Source organism: Euprymna scolopes, chromosome 37 (genome assembly GCF_053919585.1).
Source record: "Euprymna scolopes isolate OS-2025 chromosome 37, ASM5391958v1, whole genome shotgun sequence".
Classification (NCBI taxonomy): Eukaryota; Metazoa; Mollusca; class Cephalopoda; order Sepiida; family Sepiolidae; genus Euprymna; species Euprymna scolopes.
In genome coordinates, this window is record NC_136518.1 from 14,482,972 (window position 1) to 14,510,303 (window position 27,332).

The 27,332-nt window shown below is 36.3% G+C and overlaps 1 protein-coding gene across 3 annotated transcripts in view; it reads right to left on the reverse strand.

Moving 5' to 3' along the window:
• LOC145261096 (phosphatidylinositol-3,5-bisphosphate 3-phosphatase MTMR3-like) overlaps nt 1-27,332 on the reverse strand; it is a 281,409-nt gene that overhangs the window by 132,532 nt on the left and 121,545 nt on the right. For 2 of the 3 annotated variants that reach the window (XM_080119295.1, XM_080119294.1), the window contains exon 1: nt 11,291-11,565. The exons of the other annotated variant lie outside the window; for it this stretch is intronic. The gene's annotated coding sequence lies outside the window, so the exon portion shown is untranslated. Of the gene's footprint in view, nt 1-11,290; nt 11,566-27,332 lie in introns of those variants that run through there. 3 annotated transcript variants of the gene reach the window in all.

The window sequence follows — 27,332 nt, forward strand, 5'->3', positions numbered from 1 at the left end:
TATTCTGTCAAAAAATAAATTTTTACATGTAAATCTCGGGTTTACAGTTCTTATGCTCAAAACACTTATGTCCATCTTTAAACGTGCATCTCATACACTTCTCTTATAAGGAAGCTAACCATCTTAGGACCATGCAGATATCCACTGTATTTGTGGTTCACATTGTTGCAGAAGATAACTTTTATTAAAATACCTCCATGTGCCACACCCCTTCTGTACATCCTTATTTCAAACCCTCTCCAAATCAGCTTTCTAGTCTAGCAAGATTCATTATAATTGCTTTCAGTCACCACAATCATTTTGTACAGCTTCATTGCTGTCACTACGGCTTCATCAATATTTAACAATTTCTTGTTCACATCCTGTGAAATCTCCAACATTCCCATTTTTTTTTTAAATCCCAAATTTGCCTCTTCTGACCCGCAAAATATTCAGCAGGTAGGTTGACAGTGATGAGGACGAGATGGTGATCAGATAAGAAACTGGGTGTCCAGTTGCAGCTGTGCATGAAAACTTGTACACTATCGCGACTGGAGACTGCTTGTGAATTTGATATTCTCATGAAGCTTCCCCCTTTGAAAGAAGTCAATTAAACTCTCCTAGGGTTCATGTTGCGTTAGTTCAGTGTTTACAGCAACATCAAACAAGGGGGAAGCCCTTGTGGCTAGATTCTATCAAGTATGTCAGTTGTTGGTCAAAACATAATTATCAAGTTAATATCACCTGGAACTACAACTCAGCAAAAATCAGCCATTCAACTAGCAATCCGAAGTCACCCAAACACACAAGAAATTTACAAAAAGGAGAGAAAGTCAAGCACCATCAGAAAGTTTCCTTCAACTACAGCGAGCAAATTACTTTCGATGAACTACAATCAGGGCACCAGCCAGAGCTCAAAAACTGGCTCTTCGAAACTAATTAGGCAGTTGACGTAATTTGAAGAAATTCATACACTATGAGGAGATGGACAACCTATTAGCATGTAGTTTTCTAAGAGTTCATAACCATTTAGTACTCATTTTACAATGTACTAACCTGATTTCATTACAGATCTGGAAGAGATGGAAAGGAGTACTCAACCACAACGTCTAAGTTGTGGTCGATGTCTAACTAAAATTCCTGCAAGTGGCTGCCTAATAAACACCAGCACCTCTCAACATTCCGATGGTTATCATCAAGGTCAAAAAATGAAGTAATGAATACAAATACATGTGTCTGATTCCTCCTCACATGATCATATTTATAAGCCATAAACATTGGGAGAGCAGTCGAAAGATACACCAAAACCCTAAGAATATACCAACTCCGACACCAAACCCATTCAGAAAGGCAAATTACTAGATTATTACTTGAATGCTGTAGCCAAGAATATCCAGCTACTTAAAATATATCCTTCTATTGGAGATCACAAAACTTCAGGTAACCTTCATAGCACCATCATTTTTGTTATTGTTAGGATACCAACATTTGATATTGAACCATTTCCTTAATTCTGTCAACCTAGACAGAAAAAAAAAAAAAAAAAAAAGGCTACAATAAACGATATCAAAAATCAAAAGTTTAAAATTAAAATACAAAAAATTTAAAATTTAAAAAATGCAACACTATAAAGAGATCAGTGGGTTTTATGTGCACAAGCTCTTACTGAAAAGGTCAACTTTTCAAACAAAAACCAAAAAGTGCAGTAATTTACAATTAAAATCTGTAATATTTTTGGTACACTGAGGATATGAAGACAAGTTTGGGCAATTCTACTTATAATCAGGGGAGGATATAAAAAAAACTAATCAGATGTCAGAATCGCTTTATAAAATATACTAAATCTCTTAATCATTTTCAGAATGAAGAGATTGTGCTCATACTGATCCTGACTGGATTGAAGTTGCCATTTTTTTTTTTTTGTTTAGAAAAACTACAGTTTTTTCTTTTACAAGAATGGCTATACACTCAATAGCCCAGACAGCTTAGAGTCTCATCTGCTTTTTTTTTTTTTTTTTTTAAACCTGGTTTCCATTTTCTGTTACCTTTCGGCTGTCATAATAAATTACCAGATTTTACCAATATCATCTGCTATAGAGCCCAATCTGTACAAGATTGTACGCAAGATTTTTCTAGTAAAATATTTTTAAATACAACAAAAACATTACAAGTGTTATATTTAGACGGTAGAAACTTTAAGAACTTGGAAGATCAAATAAATGGTCAAAAAGTTCAATTAAAATTTTTAGTGACTGCTGAAATGAAACAATAAAAAATGACAGTTATTGAAAAATGTGTTCCGGAATTTGAGATGAGAATTAATTTACTGTTCTCATCTTGGATGTTATTCTCAGTGTTCAGTCCTCTCCAATCTTCTGGTGTTTTGCTAAACTCAGGAACTGTGGGAAGGTCATAAGTGAATGGTAACAATGCTATTAAGAATAAGTTTCTTTTAACAAAAACCTTCTCAACCACCGATTACCATGAGAAATAACACCCTATCTGAGATTACATCTTTCAAACTTCTCAGCCTAACATTCATACGCAACATTAATTGAAGCAAACACATTAAAGACATTGCCAAGGTCGCTGCAAAGATGGCCTCTATCTACCGTGCCAGAAAATTACTCACACCAGAGAGCATGCTATACCTTTATAAGCCACAATTTGTCCATTGCGAGGAATATTGTTGAAACAGGCGAGTTGGTGCATCTACCACTAGTTTCTCACTCTTAGACATGGTTGAAAAAGTCTAAAATTAATAGGTCCCACACTCCAACCCAACCCTGTCCCATTGCTACAAGGTCACATCCCTATATCTGTTTTACAACTACTATAACGAAATGTGCTCTGATGAGCTCATAGCATATATGTGCTTCCTTGACATACACTCCTAACAGCAAAATCCAAATCCTTCAATGTTAACCAACTATGGTCTGAAAATTAGTCTTACAAAACTCCTCTCAATTTATAGTCTATCGATTTGAAACTTGATATATAGTGAATTTGGACCAGTGAAACAAATTTGATTTGGTTTTTGGCCAGTAAAAATAGCTGGTAAGGGATCAAATTTTTATATATATTTTGAGATCACCATCCGGTACACTATAACAATTGATAGAGAATTAACTATATTAAATATGAAATCTGCAAAAAATTAAAATATTTTAAGTGTATTTTACGACTAAGGCACACCAGGTATTTCATTTATGTATATTATCGGGGGGGGGGGTGTAATAATATATAGGAAAAAAAAAAGTCAATGGTTAACATGCTTGGACTAAAAAGACTAAAGTCATGTTTTTTTGCTTTGTTTTTTTTGTACTTAAAATTACAACTTTAGTAAAAATTTGTTATTTTGTTTACACAAAATAAGTCCTTTTTTACTAAGATTAAAATAATGGATTTATATTCCGTGATCTTAATTTATGCTGAAAAATTCATTATAATTAGTTAATTTCTTGAATTTTTAATTGAATGACGGAAGGGGGCCAACTTTATACATTTTGGGGATCGGGCATTGATTTAGCACATACTTAAATATATCCCAACATCAAGAGGAATTGAATCTTTCTGCAATGGCCAAATTGATGAAACACGGGTATCCAATAGACACTAATTATAAGATACGTATGTCTTCAAAGTCTTTCAACCATAAAACTATTCAGGGTGTTAATATCCTTAGCCCCAAGCCCTTTCGTTGGAAAATCTCCCTCTTTTTGTAAGTCGGCCAATTTTTGGCAATTGCCATAGTAGTTTACTCCCATGAATATAAGCCGGTCTTCACAGAAATTTGATCACACACCACCACTACAGAAAGAAAAATAACCACTTGCTAAATGGCACTGGCTCTTTGGTCGAACGCCCACTCATACGAAATCAGCTGGGTTAACGAGATATCAATTTCGACAACTATTTAATTTTAATAAAAAAATAATAATGTGTGTGTGTGTGTGTGTGTGTGTGTGTGTGTGTGTGTGTATATATACACATAACACAATCGTAGTACTACGGAAAAAAAAAAAAAAAAACAGCAATATTACATGACTATATATGACTTTCGTACTTAGTCCTACTCAACTGTCGGCGTGTAACTGTACTTCCTTAACACGACAGTATTGCTTAATCAAATCGGTATTTGTTTAAAATCTATAACCCAGTTTATTTTTTATTATTACTAACAGGGCTTCCCAACATTGTCCGAAGAGCGATTTATATTAATTTTTATATGGCATTTTTCTGTTTATTTTTTAAGTTATGACCTTTGTCTATTTCATTTTTTTTTAACGAAATTATTTTTAATATGCTTTAAAAAATTCCTTTTATTTTTACGCAATTGCATTTGATTTCAATTAAAAAACGATTCAATTGTGTAACTATCAAAGTTACGCTAACACGAGAAATACGCATGAGAAGTGGTGGCACGACGTTATTAATAATAGACGATTATTCTATAATGAATAAAAACGAAGACGTGATTAAATAAAAAGGCGAGTGTTCGTTTAAACATATGTAAACGCACTTCCACTCAAGTGCGTGGTTTCTCCTTACAAATTTAAATGTTTAAAGATTTCGAGAATATTTTGGATGGGAATTAAACTATAAGTATTAATAAAATTTCCCTAAATACAGACAGTTTTGTTATTTTTATCTTTTTCGTGTGTGATTATACCGAATGGAACTACGAAAACGATGGCCATAAAAAGAGGGTCCATTTTTTTATTACAATATTTGCAATGCAGTCAATTCCACGGAATAACACGTTTTCGTGGATAGATTTTTTTCAATAACTTAAAAATATCAGTTTTTAATGAAATTTTAAAATTTTCCATGTTAATATTTGCGCAACAATTTCTCGTCTATGTGTTTCTTGTCAATCTGTTTCTCGCCTTTGCGTAACTAACTCATTTTACTCCTGATAGATTTCATTGAAATAAAAATAACATTCAGTGTAAAGTACCAAAAACTTTACAATACAATTTTCATATTTTTATTACGAAATTAAATCCACCAGAATGCAGTTCGGTTTCTTCGTAAAAGTGTCAGCCATTTTATTTATTTATTATTTTTTTTTAATTGTTTGGGAATAAAATTTTGTAGCATTTCGAAATTTGGAAGCATTTAAACTGTCGATCTTAATTTTTAAATTATTTTTTTAAAACTATCTTTTGCACTTGTGGAATTTGAACAGAACCGTTTATTTGATCAATTCTGTAGAAAGAGCTTTTATTTTTCAAGCTATACATATTTATTTTGTTGAAAAAAAATTAACATTGTAATTAGCATGTTTCTACAGAATTTCAACCAAACTTAACCTAAAATTTAGTTTAGGATTAAAAAAAACTAAAACTAATAATAAAATTTAAAAAAAAAACTAAAAAAAAAAAAAAAAAAAAAAAAAAAAAAAAAAAAAAAAAAAAAAAAAAAAAAAAAAAAAAAACGGTTCAAATTATGTAGAAATATTTTTTTTTTTATTATGTTATGGTTATTTAATAAAACTAATAATGACATCAATCAAAAAACGGGTCGAATGACAAGGTTGTTTTTGTAAACATGTTCCCCCCTACCCTGCTTCCTTTGTGTTCGTCTGAAAGATTTCAGACACGTTTGCGATTTGCTGATTCTTTTTTTTTTTTTAGTTTTATTGCTTTTAACTAAAATTTGTTTACAAAAAAAAAAAAAAAAAAAAAAAAAAAAAAAACACGAGACCGATTATACAAATATGAACTAAGTAAAAAATAAATTGGGTTACTTTTGATCTGGAAAACAAAACGTTTATTACATGAAATTCATTAATATCAACTGAAGTGGATAATATCAAAGTATAAGAAAAAAAAAAGTATTGCTGTTTTGTTGATATTTTTTAACTTAAAGATTGTTTTATTTAAAACGCCATACCAGCGAATAAATTTTATGCACAGTTTCCATCTGACGTTGTATGGGGGATCGTTTAACTTTCATTTTTTGTTTCACACCCACTCCCCTTTTGCAAATATATGTCTAAAGAAGCTTTGAATAATAGAAAAAAATTTAAGTAAAAAGAAAAAGAATGCAGTTTAAATTCTCGGGGGGGGGGGATAAACTAAATTTAACCTACCACAGACTTAGCACCTACATAATCCGACTTCTAAAAAGTTTATAATTACAGTTCAATTATATAAGGATGAAAAAAAAAAAAAAAAAAAAAAAAAAAAAAAAAAAACTAGATGCACCCGGCGTTGTCCGGTATTAAACGCAACGTTGAATTCCTTAAAGGAAATGGAAAGAAAGACCTGGTGTGCATGCGAGTATTATTTTCTCTAAACAATTCATTTTGTAAGTAAAAAAAAAAAAAAAAAAAAAAAAAAAAATACTCGCTCAGATCCAAACCAACAGTACCAAACACCTAATAAGTCAAGTGCGATAACCATTAGACCAGCTTGTCAACTCAAACAGTTGACAAAAAAAAATCCGATGATCCCAAGAACTAATTTTTCGATTTTGACCCCTTAGAAGCTCTGTTTTCCGAATGAAAACCGATTAAAGTTTTCCACATGTCTAAATACCCTATATACAACATTTCAAGTATTTAGATCAAGAACTCGTGTACGTGTAGTATGTAGGTCTACTCTCTCATATATAATTGTACACACGCGTAGTAACATGTATACGAAATGTGAACTTGGCATGCCTGGTTCGAATTCTGTCGGAGGCTATTGCGTCACTTGGGAAAAAGCATGAATCTATATATTGTCCCCCCTACTAGGGACTAGGGATAAAGTAGACTGTCGGTTGTACAATGTACAACTAGTCTAGTAGGAAAATGACGCCTATTTTATCTTGTTTCCAGTTTTCTTTGAATTCTTGCCACTGTGCGCAATCAACGTCAGGTCCAGGAGAGGTACGTTTCGAGATTGTGCGACTCTTGCGTCACTGTAGAGACACGCACGAAGGACATTGTTTCTTGAAGATGAACAAACAACAAAATAAAAAAAGTCATTTTATGATTAATATAACGTTAACTTATGATTCACGTCCTAAACAAAACCCAGTTCTTGACCGGAACGTCCGACAGAACGCGTAACTATTTTTGTATAGTAATGAAAACAGATATTCGATACGTTGATGGATGACCGACCATGGTAAATCAAAAGTGATGTATGTAGCCTTTAAGATGCCAATTCGAAAGTAATTATCGCCGTTCATTTGCGTCCATAAACCAAAATAAAGATGATTCTACAGAATTTGAACCAAACCAAGCCAACTTGAAAAAAAAAAAAAAAAAAAAAAAAAAAAAAAAAAAAAAAAATGTAGGTTAGAAACCTACCCAATAAATTGGAAAAGTGACATTTATTGGGTAGGTTTCTAACACCATTTTGTTTTATTTCTTATTTGGAAGTGAATATCGAGTCTACAAAGACATCGCAGCCATCTTGTTTGTCAGCAACTTTCAATATTACGTTTTTCGAACCAAATAAACATGTTAGATTAAAACAAAACCACTAAAAACTTATCCAGTAAGGTAGAACTTATCTTGCCTTTGATAACATTTGTTATCTATGTTTTTTTGACAACTTTTTTTAATCTATGTGTATAGTAAAACAAACCTGAAAACCTTTTATATTTTTATATTGTACTTGTCATGGAATGATTATATATTCCAAAAAAAAAAAAAAAAAAAAAAAATTATATATATATTTTTACGAAAAACAAATTTGCCGTTATCGATAAGTAACGGACGAGGCCATATTTCTCTAGAGAACATAATGGGAGGTAATCAGTGACTATTTTGAGTTTCCACGGGTTGTCTACCCTTGTTCATTGAATTGTTTGATTTCATTATTTTTTTTTTACCTTCATTTAAGTAAAATTTGATTTTTTTTAATAAAATAAAAAATTGCATTACGTGATTTTTAGAATTTTTAATCTTCGTCCCGTGACTGGTACGTACAGCATAAACATTTGTATTTTCTTTAATTTTAAATGCCGCCAGAAGTGCCAATCTGAAGCAGCAAGCACTGTACTTTTTTTTTTTTTTTTAAGTACAATTGTCACTTACCTAATACGACAAAGTCGAATACAAATATATTTTTTAAGTCTAAATTAGAAGTTGGAAAATGTTAAATTTCATAAATTATAATATGAGTTTTAAAATTATTGCAGATATATTTATGAACAGCCGTTTTTAACTTATTACGTACTTAGTTTTATTGAATAAAAACGCATTATTTAGGAAGAAGGGAAATGTTTATTTTAACAATGTCGACCATTCTAGTTTGTGTTTCAAAAGGTTATCGAGGCCGCTGAAAACAAATCTGGCATTTAAACCCGTCGCAAATTTGCCGTTTGCATGGTGTTAACCCCTGAACCCTGGCACTATTTTACGCCATTTCACCGCTTTCGTTAACGCTTTTCTTACATGGATGTGTTCGCATAGTAAAGTGACGCGTTACATTGGATGAATCTTTAGCAGACATTTGAAATAAAGTTAAGTTTCTGTGTTACGTAGTTTTTAATGCTTTTATGTAAACGATTAAGTTTTCACGAGCGATTTACAAAAACATTGTTTTTCGTCATTCTTTTTTTTTGGGGGGGGGGGTATCCAACTTGAAAAATACTATTAATAGTACCTATTTACTATGCCTCCCCACGGGACAGAGTTAGACACCAGGGTCGTTTTTTAACGTGGAGAAAAGGTACAAAAATAAAAATTGTCTCAATCGTGAAGGATTTCTCCACCGAAAGAGAAGAAATACAAGTGCAGCCAGCAACAGATACTACACTTTGATCTTGTCCCTATTAATAGTAAGGCACCTTCTCTGCAGTGCTCCTGTAGCACTCAGCACTGCTGAGTGCTGCAAAAGTAGGTACTGCCGAGTCACAGCAGTACCTACTTTTGTTATATTGAACATTTCAGCTTTAAGACGGTACTTATGTTACCCTGCTGAAATAACGTTATTTAAGAAACCATTCTTAACATGTTTTGTAATTATTCTGTATTTACCACAAGAGATCGTAAAACTGGAAATTAACATGAAAATACTATTTTTTTAAAAATAGAACGGTAGCATAAACACCAAAATGGTTATTAATGAATCTGTGACAACAGCATATTCTTTTCATTGTTTTGACTCGAGTATATATCCGTTAATATACTACGGATGTGGTTCTCGGTTGATTGTGTCTAACTATGTCGGATATATACCACAGTATAAAAAAAAAAGTCCCAATTTGTTGTACTTTAATTCTAAGTCATTAAAAACAAAAACAAAAAAAAATCAGTTTTTTTATTGATACGCCATGTGAGAAGGCAGTTTGCTAGGTGAAGCAAGCAAACCGTTGTTTACGCTACAGCGCGCACGCGCGTAGCGTAACCGGAAGCTGCAAAATGGTGGAAAGTAGTTCGTGGGTTCAGGGGTTAATACCATGCAAACGGTAAATTTGCCAAGTTTGACTATCAGATTCGTTGTCAGCGACCTCAATTACATATTAAAAAAATTAGAGTGGTCGACGGTGGTGCTCTGTTGTAGCGTATCTGGATATTTACAAACAAAACAAAAAAAAATTCTGTTGTCACAGCCCTTGAGCCCTACTAATGAAACATGTTAACGAAATCAGTTTTCTAATATGGTTCAATTAATAATTTAATGACTAAACAATACCGTAATTAGGTTTGTATTATAGTATTTAGTCATTAATTGAACTCGATTTGTTGACTAATTTTGTTAAGATAATATTGCTTCAATGGCAACCATCTTGCAGCTGAAAACTTCAGAATTACATTTTTTTTTTAAATTTTAAAGGCATTCTATTATTAACCTATACATTTTAAAAAACACCTACGGTAGAAACTTAAAAAGTGTAAACAAGACAAATAGTTTCTATTGGAAATTCTACACAATAATCACCTATTATTTTTAATGTAAAAAAATAAGGGTAAATTTATACAAACACCGTGACAGCGAATTAACCCTAACCCTAAACCCTAACCCCTAACGCTGTCACGGTGTTTGTATAATAATACCAAAATAAATTCATGTCAAAGGGCTTATGTAAATTTTTAGGGTGCAAATTCAGAGTTAATCAATTTACGTGAATTTTGGAATATGGCATTTTCGTTCCGTCACGTGTACGTACGATTTGTTTTTTTTTTTTTTGTTTTTTTTTTTACTCTGGAGTTGCAGTTGCACCTTTTGTTTTTTTTTTACCAAACAATACAGCAGCCTAATTATTGCTGCATTATTTGATCAAATTATTTGAACCAAGTTGTTAAAAAACTGTAAATAACTTGATTCATGCGACTTCGGTGGCAGTCATCTAAAGCTTAAAAAACGCCAATATAACCAATACGAAAATGATTAAAACTTAATACTGGAAAATGATTATTTAATGTGTGCATAAGGGTTTGTATTACTGTACACAGATTTGAAAAAAGTTGTCAAAACAAACATAACAAATAAATGTTATCAAATGCAAGATAAGTTACTTTTCTACCAAACTGGATATATTTTGTGTTTTTATTCAATGTAACATTTATTCAGCTCGAAAACCATACAGTGTTTACCGATGTATTGGAAAATTCAAGATGGCGCCTCACTCCCTCTTTAACACGGTAAGTTTGGGAAAAGGTGTTATAAATAAAAAAAACTATACAAAATACTATTAAAAACCCGCCGAATATATGTCAACCTATGTCACGGTAACATATATTGAGAGAGTTTTTAACAGTATTTTATCCGTTTTTTTATTAATAACACCTTTTCCCAAACTTATCGTGTTAAGAGAATCAGACGCCATCTTGGATTTTCCAATACATCGATAAACACTATGGTTTTCGAGCTAAATAAACATGTTACATTGAATAAAAACACGAAAAATATATCCGGTTAGGTAGAAAAGTAACTTATCTTGCCGTTGATAACATTTGTTTTGTTTTTTTGACAACTTTTTTGAATCTATGTGTACAGTAATACAAACCCATTAAATATAGTGACCACAAACAGAACATGGTTATTATTGGGACGAAAATATAAATTTTGAAATGTACACAAACTGAAAATAGATTCAAATTTGATAAGTTTTTTTTTTTTTTTTTTTTTTTTTTTTTTTTTTTTTCAAAGATAAAAGTATTTAATTACTTATTTCGGATTAATGATTTTTTTTTAATTTTTGAAACAATTTTTAAATTTTTTTTTTTTTTTACGTTAACACATGTAAAACTGTAAATAAGGCAAACATTTTTTTGTAAGGCGAAAATATGTCATTGTGTCAAAAGAAAGAGGAGTGGCAAGAGTGATAAAAATAATAATAGAATAGATTTTCTCGCACGTACCTGGACAAATTTGCCTAATACTGTTGTTTTGTTAAAAAGCACCAGACACGGATGAACAAACAGAATATTCCGTGGGTCCACAATTCGGACGGGGGGAAGGGACAAAAAAAAAAAACAAAACAAAAAAACAATCCCCTAACGAACAACAACAGGGGGGAAAAAATCCAATGTTATTATTAGCCTCACTGTTGACGCGTTCGGCTTGTGTAAGCGAAAAAAAATGGCGGTCGGTCGAGATGCCGTCAACGGCCGCTTACGTCATGCGTGAATAGAACGGGCTTGTCTGCAGATGGTCTTTAGCGACATTTATAACAACTAGACTGGCGGGGAAAACACACAAAACATTTGTTTTTTTGTATTTTAAATTAAAAAACACAAATCGATATTTTTGTTACGACCATAAACAAAAATACTTTACAAACTTGTTTTGATTAAAAGCCAAAAATTGAAAGAAAAACATTTTATTAAATTTATTTATAACCGAACCGAACTAAAACCGTAATCACGTTGTAGACTTTAAGACTATGGATGCTCAATCAGACTATAATTATCTTTTTTATTAGTAGTCAGGTCAGCAGCAGCACTGCTTTTATGTTTTTATACCGGTCTGTGACTTGCTTGTTCGTCTAATTGTTGACAGCGTAACATTCGGACTGATTAATGGTAACGGCTGTCTGCTCAGTGTCGGATCGGGGGGGGGGGGTCTTCCCAGGCAGTACTTCCTCACTCGAAAACTGCGTCTACTCATTTGGAATTTCATCACGGATCGTCTTCGCCAAGAAATATCTGCTCATCAGTTTACAGCTATTTTTGCACTAAGACTCTTGAAATGCCCTCTTCAATAGGAATGAGGAGGGCGAGAAGAATCATAGAGAAATGGGGGTGAACTTACCATAATAAAATCTGACCTAATGTCATATTACACATCAGTCACGGTAAGGATGCAAGCAAATCTCCGTATTTGCTAGCTCGTCCCGTTGCTCAGCCGCATTAAGGGCAACTTAAACCACTGTCTTCTCGGTCTCAGGGTAGCATCCTCCCAGGCATTACCTCCTCTTTTGCAGGCAGCAATTTTATTACTTCCCACTATCTCTAGCTCGCTTTCTCTTCTAATTTTATATTTAAATTGATCATGTCTGATTCTCAAAAGTCAGACCCAAATAGCATTGAAACTGACAAATCAAACTTTGCTTATGATGAGCCAATTTGCGTATGCTATTGTTGTACCGAGTTATTTACCATAAAAAGTTATCTTCTCAGATTTTTAAAGTCAGACCTAAACAGCATTTAAATTGACAAATCAAATTTTATCCCTGACTAGCCAATTTTCATTTGTTATTTTTGTACCTATTTACTATGCCTCCCCACGGGACAGAGTTAGACACCAGGTTGTTATTTTTGTAACAAGCATGCGCGGAAGCTCTCAAGAATTGTATGTATATGTCAAAGTCGGGCCTACTCATGGCAAAAATGAGTTTGTCCAAATGCTATAAAAAAGCCGTAACAGTCATTCGGCGAGTAACTCTCAAGATTGCCCTGATAACGTGTTGTGTTGAGTCATTGTGTTTGGGATCATGTTCAATCATCGGAGGTGTTTGGATTTAAATCAACAGAGTTGTTTAGGATGTGTTGTGTTGAATTGTCAGAGGTGTTTGGGTTTGAATTGACAGAGTTGTTCAGGATCGTGTTGTATCAAATCGTCGGAAATGTTCAAGTTTGAATCGACGGTGTTGTTCAGGATTGTGTTGTGTCAAATCAACAGAGGTGTTCAGGTTTGAGTTAATCGAGTTATTCAAGACCATGTCAGGTTACATGGACAAAATTATTTGGGATTGTGCTGCCGTATGTGATATTTTTTTTGTTATCTTCCCTCATGAAGCCACAAGCTATTTCAACCTTTATGGCCTTTGACCCAAAGCTCATACCAGCATTTGTGGCAGTGAATCCGGACAGTCAATAGTGAAGTGGCTTGAGAAAGCTGACCTGATATGCCAGCTGAGTGGGGGGAAGCACATCGAGTGCATCATTCCGATGCACTTGTCAGAGGGTGCGTATACTGTGTACAAGCAAGTAAGCAAGAAAAAGTGTGTGGATTTTGATTGAGTAAAAAAAAATGCTGTACATAGTCTTTGCCTTGGATCCCTTTGCTGCATGGAAACAGCTTGCAGCACGCCATTTTCAACAAGGTGAAACAGTCAATGTATTTTTGGTAGAACTATGCAGGCTTGCGGTCCTGTTTGGCGACATATCAAATCAGTGCCTGCAATGTGCAGTCATTGCTGGATTGCATGAACATGCGGAAGAACTATTACAAAAATCCTCCCAGATGGATAACCTAAATCTGTCACACGTGCTGGCATGTGCTCGCGCCATTTTAAAGAACTGCATGGAAATTTCAGAGCAAGCTGCAGTAGCTGCACGGTCGACACAAAGCATACCTAAGGCGACGGATACTGCCCGGCAGTGTTATAATTGTAATGGCCTCAATCATAGGGCAAGCGATTGTCTACTGGATAGTGAGAGAGTCAGAGGTATTGGTGTCAAGCGCCAAAGAAATATCACATGTTATCATTGTCAGCATCATGGGCATATTGCTGGATTTTGTCCAAGAAATGAGCAGGGGGACGAGAATCAGCACCAATCTCATCCCCCAAACTGTTGTAAATGGTGCACTGCCAGTTGTAACTGTTTGCATCAATGGACAACCATGTACATCTCTAGTGGATACTGGATGCATGCAAGTCGTGTTGCAAGGAATGGATGAGGAAAGTGACTCCTGTGCTCACAACAGATGGAAGCACACTTAGCTGCTGTGGAATAGGAGTGGTGCAAGTTAACATTGGTGCAAAGCTGAGCATTACCATAGAAGTCTTAGTTGTTGATGGATATTTACTTGGATTTGATTTGTTACTTGGGCATCTGGGAGGAATAGCTGTGTCTAGTGCTGGTGAAATAACTTTTACATATTTCAGCAAAACCAATTTTGCTACTGTCACCATTACCTTTACTGTTTTCTCTACATAGTATGAAAAGAACACTCAAAAGTGAACTGCATCAGAGAAATTGGCTGGTGATCAACCTCCAATTACGTTGAAAAGTAGATTTGTAGTATATCCAGCCTCAGCATAAATTTGTGAGGAATACAATCGTGAACTGCAGATGTGAGTCGATAATGGCTGGTTGCTGCCATATCCTGAGGACGAACTTGACCCTGCTAAAAGGTCTAATACCTCTTATGCCTGTTGTGCAGGAGAACAAACAGAAATTCGGCCTTTATGGATTATCGGGAGCTAAATGAGTATGTTAATGTGTATACAATTAATGCAGATGTTTGCTTGCGAAAATTGAGGGAATGGCGACAGCAAGAACCAAAAGCTGCAGTGCTAGACCTATGCTGAGTCTATTTGCAAGAACATGTTGGCAAATCTTTTTGGCTATTCCAAACAGTGGAGATTAAGGGACAATGATATTGTCTTACCCGCCTCGAATTTGGGCTCAATGTTGCCGCTTTAATATTGCGGTCCATTGTTAAGCCAAGAGGAGATCATAAACGTGGCTACGTCATCTTATATTCATGACATTTTTGTGAATGAGAGTATGTGTTCTGCAACCCATGTCAAAGAATATTTAGAGAAGTTTGATCTAGCAAGCAAGACTAGCAGAATAGCTCAGACTGGGCTCACACGTGTTGGGATTATGTTTCCAGAAGGAGCATGGGAAACTGTTATGGCGGCATGGAAGTGACCTTCCAGTAGTCCCTGATAGACTTATCCGTCAAGTTGTATTTTTAGTGTGTGAGAAAACTGACTGGCCATTTTCCGGTGTGTAGCTGGTTACATGTTTCTATGGCATTTGCAAAACAAAGAGCAAACATGACAACTGGATGAGATAACAAAATGTGAGCCCCTCTTCTCGCATGGATGATCAAAGGTATTTGTTTGAGAGTAGGTCAGGACGATCCAGTGAAAGGTGATGTATCTGCGGAGAAAGTGTTACATTGTGGGTGGATGCTAGTTCCATTGCCACAGGCATGATTGTGCAAAGCAATGGTTCCGTGGCAGAAGACGCAAGCTGGCTCTGAGCTGTGCATGAGAACAAGCATATAAATTCAGCTAAGCTTGATACTGTGCTATGAGGTGTTGACCTTGTATTTCAGTGGAAAGCCAAAATTTACAAACGGACTCTGCATGTGTATATAGGTGGATAACTGACACATTGTCCAGACAGATGAGTGCACACCAAAGCTGCCTCTAAAATATTAATTGGGCGTCAGCTCTCCATGCACTGAAGATTGATGCGGAATTCGTTGTCTCATGATAACAGAGCTGACCAACTTACTCAGGCACTACAGCATTGGTTAAATGAAATCCGTAAAAAGACAGAACCCAGACAACATGTGTGTGCGGTGACCACAGAACAAAATGTTTCTCAAGTACAGGCAATCCATCAGTCTAGTGGACATCCTGGAGTTAAAAGGAGATATTTTGTAAAGTTAGTCAACGCATTAATAACTGAAGCTGAAGTGCAGATGGTGGTTGGTGATGGTACAGAATGCCAATCCATAGATCCAGCTTCAATGCATTGGAAGTCAGGTAGGCTTGATGTTCTTGAAAATTGGAGCAGGATTGTTATAATCTATTTCGGCTCACAGTGATACCTGAGGTTGATAGATTGTGGCCCCAGTTGTTTTCCCATCAGAAAGCAGTTGCACCAATAAGTTTCTGCTAGCATCATTAAGCAGTTAGATTGTGTTCTGTGAAAGGGGGCCACCAATTGAATTGCTTATCGATAATGGCGCGGTGTTTTGCTGAAAGATATTTGTCGAATTTATACGGATGTGGTGCATGCATATTTGATTTCGGTGTGCCCACATACACTTGGGAAATGGAATAATTAAGAGATTCCATCGCGCAATAAAGTGCATTGTAGCAAGAACAAGATTCAGTATACTGGCACAACGTTTCACCTAATGACAACAAGACGGCTATGACTGCACCTGCAAATGTACTATATTCACCTTTAGGATCCGTGTCAAGGGTATCGATGAAGTGATGGTGCCCAACAATGCAGCTGCTAATCCATACAGGGAAGATGTACGACGCAGTTCAGCATGGGTACGGTGATGAAAATCAATAGCCAACACTTGGTCTCAGTTGATGGAACACCACACCATATAAAGGATGTTCATACAGCGTGCCAACATGATTGCATAATCTGTGACGAAATTACCTCATCAGATGACAAAGACCCACTGCTATATGAACAATCACACAAAAATCCTTAGAAGATGATGCACCCAAGAATCCAGAGGAGGAAGGGCTCAATGATGTGACAGACGAAAGCACCACTGACCACCGCTGGGCAAGTTCCTGAGCTTGTACCATTAAAGCGAAGTACCAGGAAAAAGCATCCTGCCCAACATTGTCATTTATGTGATTTCGAGATCAGGGAGGAGTGTGATGAGTATGCACAGAACCACTTAAGAATTGTATGCCAATGTTAAAGTCAGGTGAAAATCAATTCGTCCAAAGGCTATAAAAATGTCGATAATAATCATTCGGGGAGTAACTGCCAAGGTTGCTCTGGTAACGTGTCGTGTTGAGTTATTGCATTGGGGATTTTGTCGAATCATTGTAGGTCTCTGGATTCGAATCAACAGAGTTGTTTGGGATCATGTCATGTCAAATCGTCGGTGTTCAGGTTCAAATTGATGGAGTTGTTTGGGATCGTGTCATATCGAATCATTGGAGGTGTTCAGGTTAAAATCAATGGAGTTGTTCAAGATCGTGTCATTTTTTTTTTTTTACACAGGTCTCACCTCATTATCAAGGCCAAGAGGCCACTTGAGGATAAGGGAGTAGAAATTGGACAATATAGTAATCATTAGTAATGGAAATTCGGTAAATTTGTTAACTTATATGGAACGGCTCATCAAGAACTTGTTTACATTAGACATGAAGACAGACAACCATATTGTAGTTAGCCGGAAAGCAGGAAAACCGCAGACAATTTCACAGGCGTGCAGTTCTAAGAAAGAAGCTTTGTTCATGGAATCTACGTTTAGGTTTAGGCACAGATAAAGAGTGGGGGGAATTATTGATAGCGTTTTCAGCTAGATGGGTGTTTCTTGTGAAAGTTTGGCAAGGGAGGACCATAGATTGAAGGTCAGTCGAACACTTTCTATGAAAATAATGATACATCAGAGACAAACTCGCAACATCTCTTCTGTGAGATAGAGGTTGCAGGGAAGAGAAAAGGACATCTCCTACGAGGCTACGAAGTCTATTTTGAACTCTGTCAAGGCAGGATAAGTCCCTTCTACCAGCTCCTGCCGAGATGTGGCAACAGTATTCCATCCTTGGACGTACTTGGCTCTTATATAGACAGAGAATTGCATCAGCAGCGAGATATCTACTGGATCGATAGAAAGATCCCACCATTTTTCCAGCGGCCTAGGCAACAGATTTGATGTACATGTTCCATTTAAGATCAGGAGTAACGGTCAAGCCCAGAAGCTTGTCAAAACTTGAGGCCTCCTGAAGACGAGAGCCATTCATTGCAATTGATGCCAAATGTGGATCAGAGCGTTGATGATGTAAAGATAAAGGCTTGGTTTTAGATGCATTAAAAGTAACCAGCCACTCCTTTCCCCATTGTACCACATGCTCAAGATCAGAGGAAAGAGAATCAGAGAGAACTTGGTCGTTTATTGTCTTAGATTTGCTATCATAAATGGTAGTGTCATTGGCGTAAATGTCTACAAATGATGTAAGGATGTGATTTGGAAGATCATTAATGCAGATCAGGAAAAGAGTTGGGCCCAGGATGGACCCCTGAGGGACTCCAGCATTAATACTGTGAGCTTCTGATTTTTGATCCTCAACTAATACTCTTATGAACCGATCAGAAAGAAATGATTTAATAATTGAGAAGACATTTCCAGCTATACCACAGCTAGAGATCTTGTGAAGTAAACCTTTATGCCATACCCTATCAAAGGCCTTTGATATGTCAAGAGCAATTTCCCTAGAAAGATTGCTTCCGTCGAGAGATTTGCTAATCCTATGAGATATAACTATCTGCTGAACGGAAACCATATTGAGTGTCACTAAGAAGGTTATTTTTGTTGAGATGGTTGATTACTTCTCTATTTAACACAGATTCCAACAACTTACTCATGATGCACAGGAGACTTATTGGCCTGTACTGAGAGGGGGATGAGCGATCACCTGAATTCTTAAATACAGGGCATACTGATGAGATTTTCCAGGGTGATGAGAAGCTATTCTCCTTAAGACAACGTTTAAACAGTTTTGTAAGGATGGGCGCTAGTTCTGGTTGAAGTTTTTTGAGTACTATAATTAGAATACCGTCAGGGCCAGTTGCTTTACTGGAATCAAGGTTTTTGATTAGCTTGGCAACATCACATACAGATATATGTATATCACATAGCGTGTTTTCTGATACAGGAGGAAATATTGGGGGTTGGCGGCCTTGGTCGCAAAGGGGAGAATTAGCTGCAAAGTTCTTGGCAAAGAGTTTGGCTTTGTCTGATGCTGACGAGATTACCTCAGGTCCATTGATGATAGTTGGGATAGAGCACACGCTTCTGTTCAGGATTCTGTTTGCTATTTGCCAAAACTGGTGGGAACCAAGCCGCTGCTCAGCTACTTTGGACTTGACGGACTGAGCATACAACTCTCTTGTATTCTTTATTACTTTCTTACAATGGTTGCTGGCAGTCCTGAAAGCGGCTTTAGTTTCCATACATTTATTACGTTGGAAGCAGTGGAAAAAGTGATTTCTGTGTGCAATGGCAGCACCACATTCTGGAGAGAACCATGGCTGGCTGTTAGGTTTTTGCTGGAACTTTTTCAAGGGTATGAAACGGTCTATACCTACAATTAACCATTCCATCAGGTCTGATACTATAGAGGACACATCCTTTTTAAACATGGAATGCAGAGGTAGATCCGATATAAATGTACGGAAGCTATCCCAGTCAGCCTTAGTGTATCGATATACTGTACGATGGAGAGGTACATCTGGGGACTTATTACATTTCATTTTTATCTTAATTGATACAACAGAGTGGTCGGAAGATCCAAGAGGAGACAGAACAGAAACTGAACATAGTTCAGGGCAAGTTGTGAGAAAAAGGTCTAGTAGACTCGCATACTGGCCGTCATTGTCGGGCACACGGGTGGGTTCGTGAACAATCTGAGTGAGGTCATAAGCAATGGAGAAATCATGACAGAACCTCCCCTCATCATCGGTCTTGTTTGAGTGGGTCAACCATTCCACGTTGTGAACATTGAAGTCTCCACATACATGAATGTTAGCTGAAGGATAAGCAGATAGGACTTGGTCAATTTTCTCAGATATGCTTTTAAAGATAGTAACTCCGCTGTTGTGGGGGCGATAGAGAGTAAATATAAATGCAGTAGTGAGAGCTAATGCAACCCGGAAGCACATATAGGGTAAGTTAGGATCTTCTCTGGAGATGTCCCCACCACATGGAAAGCCATTTTTAATATAGGCACATATTCCATGCCCATGGCGATCTCGGGGGTCAGATTTAGAAGTTAAGTTAGAGTATCCTTTAATTGCGAACTCTTCTAGGGAAATAGCCTGTCCAATGCCAGTTTTGCTTAAAAAAAAAAAAGGCCTCGTTTAGTCTCCTGTAATTGGGTTTCAACCTCTGGAAGGTTAGAACATAGACCTCTGATGTTGGAGAAGGAGACATGGTAGTAGGGGTCTATGTCATATTGAATCATTGGAAGTGTTCAGGTTCAAATCGACGGAGTTGTTCGGGATCGTGTCATATCGAATCATTGGAGGTGTTCAGATTCAAATCAATGGTGTTGTTTAAGATTGTGGTGTGTTGAATCAAAGTTCGAGTTGACAGAGTTGTTCAGGATCATGTCATATCAAATTGCCAGAGGTGTTTGGATTCAAATCAACGGTGTTGTTCGGGATCGTGTCGTGCTGAATCAACGATGTTCAGGTTCAAGTTCGCGTGTACGAAATTGTTTGGGACCGTGGTGCGATGTGTGATATTTTTTTTGTTCTCTTCCCTCGTGAAGCTACAGTTGCTGTGCCATGTTATTTAACATTTAAAGTTATCTTCTCAGATTTTCAAATAGCATTTAAACTGACAACAAACTTTGCTTATGACTAGCCAATTTTCATTTGTTATTGTTGTATTGGTTTGGGTTAGTTGTTTTGCTTTACGGCATATCAACCTGTTTTGTATTATTTAATGCCAATTTTTTTTTTTTTTTTTTTACATGCGAGTCACCACTTATCAAGCCCCAAAGGCCACTCAGGGATAAGGGTTATTGCGTGTACAGTAATCAATGAGATAGCATTGTAGTAATCATTAGTATTGGGGGTTTTGATAGAGTGTCTTACTTAAGGGGGCGGTCGTCTTGGCCTTTTGGTCAAGATTAAAGTGTAGCATCTGTTCTTCAGATGCTGCACTTCATTTTCTTGTTCTCTTTCGGTGGAGGAGAAATCCTTCACGACTGAGACAATTTTTATTTTTGTACCTCTTCTCCACGTTAAAAAACGACCCTGGTGTCTAACTCTGTCCCGTGGGGAGGCATAGTAAATAGGTACTTAAGGGGGCGGTTTGTCAGGAGTTTGTTTACGTTGGACTTGAAGACGTTCAAGTTGTAGTCAGGTGGGAAACAGGCAAGCGGCAAAGAGTTCCACTGGTGTGCAGTTCTAAGAAAGAAGCTTTGCTCATGGAATCTACGCTTGGATTTAGGCACAGATAAAGAGTGGGGAAAATTATTGACAGTAGTTTCAGCCAGACGGGTGTTTCTCGTGAAAGTTTGGCGAGGGGGGATTGGAGCTCAGACGAGCACCTGCCATGGAAAGAACGATAAAACAAAGACAGGCTTGCAACGCCTCTCCTGTGGGAGAGAGGCTGCAGGGAAGAGAAAAGGGCATCCCCCACTAAACCACGAAGTCTATTTTGTTCTCTGTCAAGGCAGGATAGGCTGTTTTTAGCAGCTCCTGCCCATATGTGGCAGCAGTACTCCATCCTTGGACGTACTTGGCTTTTATACAGACAGAGAATTGCATCAGTAGTGAGATATCTCCTGGAGCGGTAGAAGGATCCCACCATTTTCCCAGCGTCCCTGGCAACAGATTTGATGTACATGTTCCATTTAAGATCAGGAGTAAAGGTCAAACCCAGAAGCTTGTCAAAACATGGAGCCTCCCCAAGATGAGAGCCATCCATTTCAATTGATGCCAGATGGGGATCAGAGCGTTGATGATGTAAAGATAGAAGCTTGGTTTTGGATGAATTAAAAGTGACCAGCCACCTCTTCCCCCATTGTACCACGTGCTAAAGATCAGAGGAGAGCGAATTAGAGAGAATTTGGTCATTTACGGCCTTTGATGTGCTGTCATAGATGGTCGTGTCATCAGCATAGATGTCAACAAATGATTTAAGTATGTGTTTTGGGAGATCATTGATGTAGATCAGGAAGAGAGTTTAGCCCAAGATGGACCCCTGAGGGATTCCAGCATTAATACTGTGGGCCTCTGATTTCTTCCCATCAACCACTACTCTTATGCACCTATTGGAGAGAAATGATTTAATGATTGAGAAAACATTTCCAGTAATACCGTAGCTGGAAATCTTCTGAAGTAGGCCCTTATGCCATACCTTATCGGAGGCCTTCGATATGTCAAGAGCAATTGTCCTGGAAAGGAAACTTTTGTCAAGAGATTCACTAATCCTATGTGATATAACTGTTAGCACAAATACAATGATTTAGGTAAAAAATTTTATGCTTCAAGTTGTATATATCTTCAAATGTTAATATTTTGTTTCTTAGAAACGCTGGTTGAGTTTGAATGAAATAAAATACGTATTCGATACGTTTGAAGCCAAAACAACGCATTATTACAAAATAAACAGATATTTATTTTGTTTGAAATTTATATTGAAATTCATAAATATATTTCGAAGATATACTTCATCTTCAGTATGTCTTTTTTTTTTTTCGCCATGTTGTTGTTGGAGTAGAGAATAAGCAAGTAGAATCCCGTTTGTTGTTTGCACGGTAGTTTTTTTAAACCTCGGAACAGTGCGTTTGGTCATGCGGAATTCACGTTAAGAGTTTGTTCCTTAGAAGCGCTGCGTTGTTTTGGCTTCAAACGTATATAATGTGTATAATATTTTATTCAAACTCAACCAGCGTAAATCTTTGTTATAATAAAGTGCTAAGTATTATGGTACCCCTCAATGCACAGTTAGGGATTAATATGCATTAACATTTAATGCAAAAATGAATACAAATTTAACCATATTCAACCATCAATTTGGTATAAAACACTCCTTCTAAGTAAACAGGCTATAACTTTTGCCCATTTTCAATGGGCTAAAAAGTGTAGTATTTCTATGTTCTATTATATCCACGTATAAACTGCTCGGACCTGGCATTGCCTAGGATCTATTATGTTTAAATTTGTTTTTCAAATATTTCTATGTTCTATAATTATGGCATTTGTATGTTTAGGGTAAAAGTTAGAAGTTTTGATTTAATAAGAACAGAGCAAGACATAGGGGTTTGTATTACTGTACACATAGATTCGAAAAAGTTGTCAAAAAACAAATATAGAACAAATAAATGTTATCAAAGGCAAGATAAGTTACTTTTCTACCTAACTGGATATATTTTTTGTGTTTTTATTCAGTGTAACATATTTATTCAGCTCGAAAAACATGCAATGTTTACCGATGTATTGGAAAATTCAAAATGGCAGCCGACTGTCTCTCGGAGAGGGTACGTTTGGGAAAAGGTATTATAAATAATAAACTAGACAAAATACTGTTAGAAATTCGCTCAATATATGTTACCGTGACATAAGTTGACATGTATTCGGTTGTTTTCTAACAGTATTTTGTCTAGTTTATTATTTATAATACCTTTTCCCAAACGTACCCTCTCCGAGAGACAGTCGGCTGCCATTTTGAATTTTCCAATACATCGGTAAACATTGCATGTTTTTCGAGCTGAATAAACATGTTACACTGAATAAAAACACAAAAAATATATCCAGTTAGGTAGAAAAGTAACTTATCTTGCCTTTGATAACATTTATTTGTTCTATATTTGTTTTTTGACAACTTTTTCGAATCTATGTGTACAGTAATACAAACCCAGACATAGGTAAGAAAAAGGCCTGAATGTTATTTTTGTTTACAAAGAAAAATAAATGAGAAATCGTAAGCAAACATTGAATAAAAAATAAAAACAATGATAATTCTTCAGAAAATATAAGCGTCAATTCCGCTTAGCTTATTTTTCTTTTTAGGTGATTATTTAAGAATCCTCAGTGAAGTCATACCAAATACTCCAAAAAAATGGTCCTGACTAAACATTTAGTATTACAAGATGAAAGATCAATTCAAGTAGAGTACTCCTAGGAAAAGAGTGGAGTCTTCCCCTGAACATTTGTGTAGTACCTAAGCCTTAGTTGCCTCTGACTATGGTCGATCAATTTACAAATGAACAATTGATGAATTCAGATTTAGTATAATAATATTTTACTAGTGGGATCTGTGGAAATTCCACAGCAGCATCTTTCATATGTAATATGTTGCTGCTGAGCATTCTGTGGACGTTCAGCATGAATGAAGATTCTGTGATATTATTGTAGCCCTTTTGTTAAAACTGCAAAAATATTTATATAAGTAATCTAGTTAATGTAGTGTCAGAATATATCTGGTTATTACAGTTTATCTCCAATATCTTTATAGGGGTCTGTGATATATTTCCATTGTATGGACGCCTAACACAAACGGAAACCCCCACAATATCATTAGACCATTTTTAAACAGAACAGATACTACCCTTGGATTTTAGCCAGAAGACCAGGAAGGTATATTTTAGTTTCACGTATGCCCCAAAAAGCAACATAAGTTATTTTTATTTAAATTTTTTTTTATATTGCGTCTTTGGTGATCAAAAGATCCTATTAATTGAAAAGGAGGACTGAAAATGATAATATATTACAAAAATTAAATTAGCTCAATATATGTTACCGTGACATAAGTTGACATGTATTCGGTTGTTTTCTAACAGTATTTAAATTAGCATATCTCTATACTAATAATTTAATGTTCGTAGAATGTTATCACCTTCTATCCTCCTCTTTAATGAATAGAATCTCCCGATCGAATAATTTATAATCTGGAAACCGTAACACACATACGTACATTAAAGGTACTACGGTATTAATATGTAGATATAATCTATATATATAAAAGCGAAAATGTATGTGTGTATGTATGTTCGCTTTTCCTCGATGTCCACGAAAGGCTTATTTCAAAGAAGCGCTTGCTCGCTTCACAACTTCTTAAAACTTTTTATATCATCTATAAATTGTAATATCTCAGAATTATCCACGGAGCTCTCCTGTCTATTTAATTTTATTGACTTTCAAACGTTAATTATTCCACATTTCCCACATCGGCACGCGTTACATTCGGTTTTCGGTATAAAAAAAAGCGAAACTCGACTCTAACCACAGGCCGAAAACCAGTTGTCTCAAGAGAGCGAAGTAACGTTTGTTCAATGTCGACTTCGTCATATCAGACTGTAGCTTTCATTTCGCTCCTCCTAATAAACAGGGAGCGGGTTTTTAAAAACAAACAAACCGATTTATTCAAAACTGTCCCGCACAAAATCGTAACTGCTGAATACCTATCGCCGTCACGTCAATCAAAAACGCGCACCTGTTTGTTTTTTTAACACTTTACTATTTTCCAACTGCGCGTCGTCAACGCTTCGGGTTTTTTTTACATACCCCAAAAAACACCCGGGCAACGCCGGGTACCCCTCGCTAGTCTATATATATAAAAGCGAAAATATATGTATGTGTGTATATTTGTGTGTCTGCTAAAAACTTTCGACAGACATGATGAAAATTCACAAACTCGGTATCGTATCGAAGCTCCATCCTTCGCTCGAAAAATATCGAAAAATTGATCAAAAATGTTTATTTTTTCACCCCGAAATCAACAATTTTCGACAGTGGGGGGGGGTCAACAAAAACGGTCTTCTCGTGACAACGAGCGGTTCTACGTATGCGCCAGATGACGTCATGACCTGATTTACTTTAAATAGTTGAAAAACTGAACAAATTTCATGTACGTTGTGTTAAGTCAGTTGATTAGCGCGTTGGTTCGTTATCTAAACGTTTTGGGTTCGAATCGTGGTGTGAAATGTCTTTCTTTTTTTTTTTTGATTTTTTAAATTTAAATATTGAACCAGTGTTATTTAAGCCATTTTTCATGTGACATTTGTTTTTCTGTGTTTTTTTTTTTTACTTTGCTTATCCACCCCCGACCACACACCCAAAAACACCGGGGTATTCACCGATTTTTTTAATTTTAATATGGAAACAGGCTTATTTAAGCCATTTTTCACATGTTCGTTTTTCTGTTTTCATTGTTCGTTTGCCTTACGTTAGTTTTTTTGTGTCTTTTTTCTCAATGTTTTGATTAAACCCCCCTCACTTAATTAAAACGTTGTTTTCTTTTTTTACTTCGCTTATAACGAACAAACCTACGTCGTCATCGTCGTAACGCTGGACGACTTCCGGGCGCGCACCTGTCAATTTGGTCCTTATATAATAAATTCAAACATCTTTCACTAACTCATTCTGGCTGGCCGATTTCAAACTTCGCCTCAGGGCTTCAGGTTCGATCATACCCCCCTCCCCCGGTTCTTTTTTATTTACCACCACACACGCCTACAAACACCTGGGCAACCCCGGGTACCCCCGTTAGTTTATATATATAAAAGCGAAAATGTGTGTGTGCGTGCATTCTTTCTGTATGTCTGTCTACAACGACGACAAAATTCACGCTCTGAATTCGTTTGCTGCTGCTGCTGCTGCTGCTGCTGGTACTGCTGCTATGACCTAGAAAAACAAAGTTTGTTTTTAAAAGCTCATTTTCGGCTAATCAAAAGTCCCTGGCTTTCTGGCCTCGCGGTATGTCGTCGTGTTGAGGCTTCAGGTTTGAGCCTACCTCCCTCCCAAAACTTTTTTTTTATTTTTTAATTCAAGCTTTCTTTTTTGATCGACACACACACCTCCGGGTACCCCCCGCATCAGGTTCGAGTTTTTTTTTTTATTTTTGTCCGTTTTTGTTTACTGTATTTTTTCTTTTTTGATCTACCCCCCCCCCCCCAACACACACACACACCTACTGGGCAATGCCGGGTACTCCCCCCCATCAGGTTCGAGCCTACCTCCCTCCCAAAACTTTTTTCGCTGTTTTTTGTTTGTTTTTGTTAATATTTGTTTTCGAGCCTTCTTTTTTGATCTACCCTCCCTCCCAACACAAACCAACAAACACTCAGGCAATGCAGGGTACCCCCGCTAGTCTATTATATAAAAGCCAAACTGTGTGTGTGTGCGTGTGTGTGTGTGTGTGTGTGTGTGTGTGTTTGTATGTCTGCCAAAAACTTTTGACAGATATGTCAGACCGTGAAAAAATTAGTATCATTTTAAAGTTCAGTCTCTTAGACAACAAATATCCAAAAATTATCCCAAAAGATTAATTCTTTGATCCGTTTTTTACAAGGAGAGTGTCAGTTTTTTCAACAACATTTTTGCAAGTCATTCAAACCTCACGTCAACGACATTGAATAAAAGACGTTATTTTATCTGCCCGTGATGTAGGTGCATCGATAAGATCGTTTGCTTTTTTTTTCACCTTCTTTTCCTCCTCGAGCCTGCCTACTACTACTATTTTTTTTTGTTTTTAGTTGTTTTTTATTTTTACTCAACCAACACCCTTATACACACCTCTAAACACCGGGCAACGCCGGGCACCCAGGCTAGCTTTATATAAAAAACTAGCTGTTCCCATCCAGTGTTTCCAAGCATCCATTAGATTCAAATTTGTTTTGTAATTATATGTCAATGTTCTATACCCACACCTGTCTTGTTGTATTTAGCACATAAAAAATTAAAAGCAAGTAATGAACACTAACTCTTACAGAAG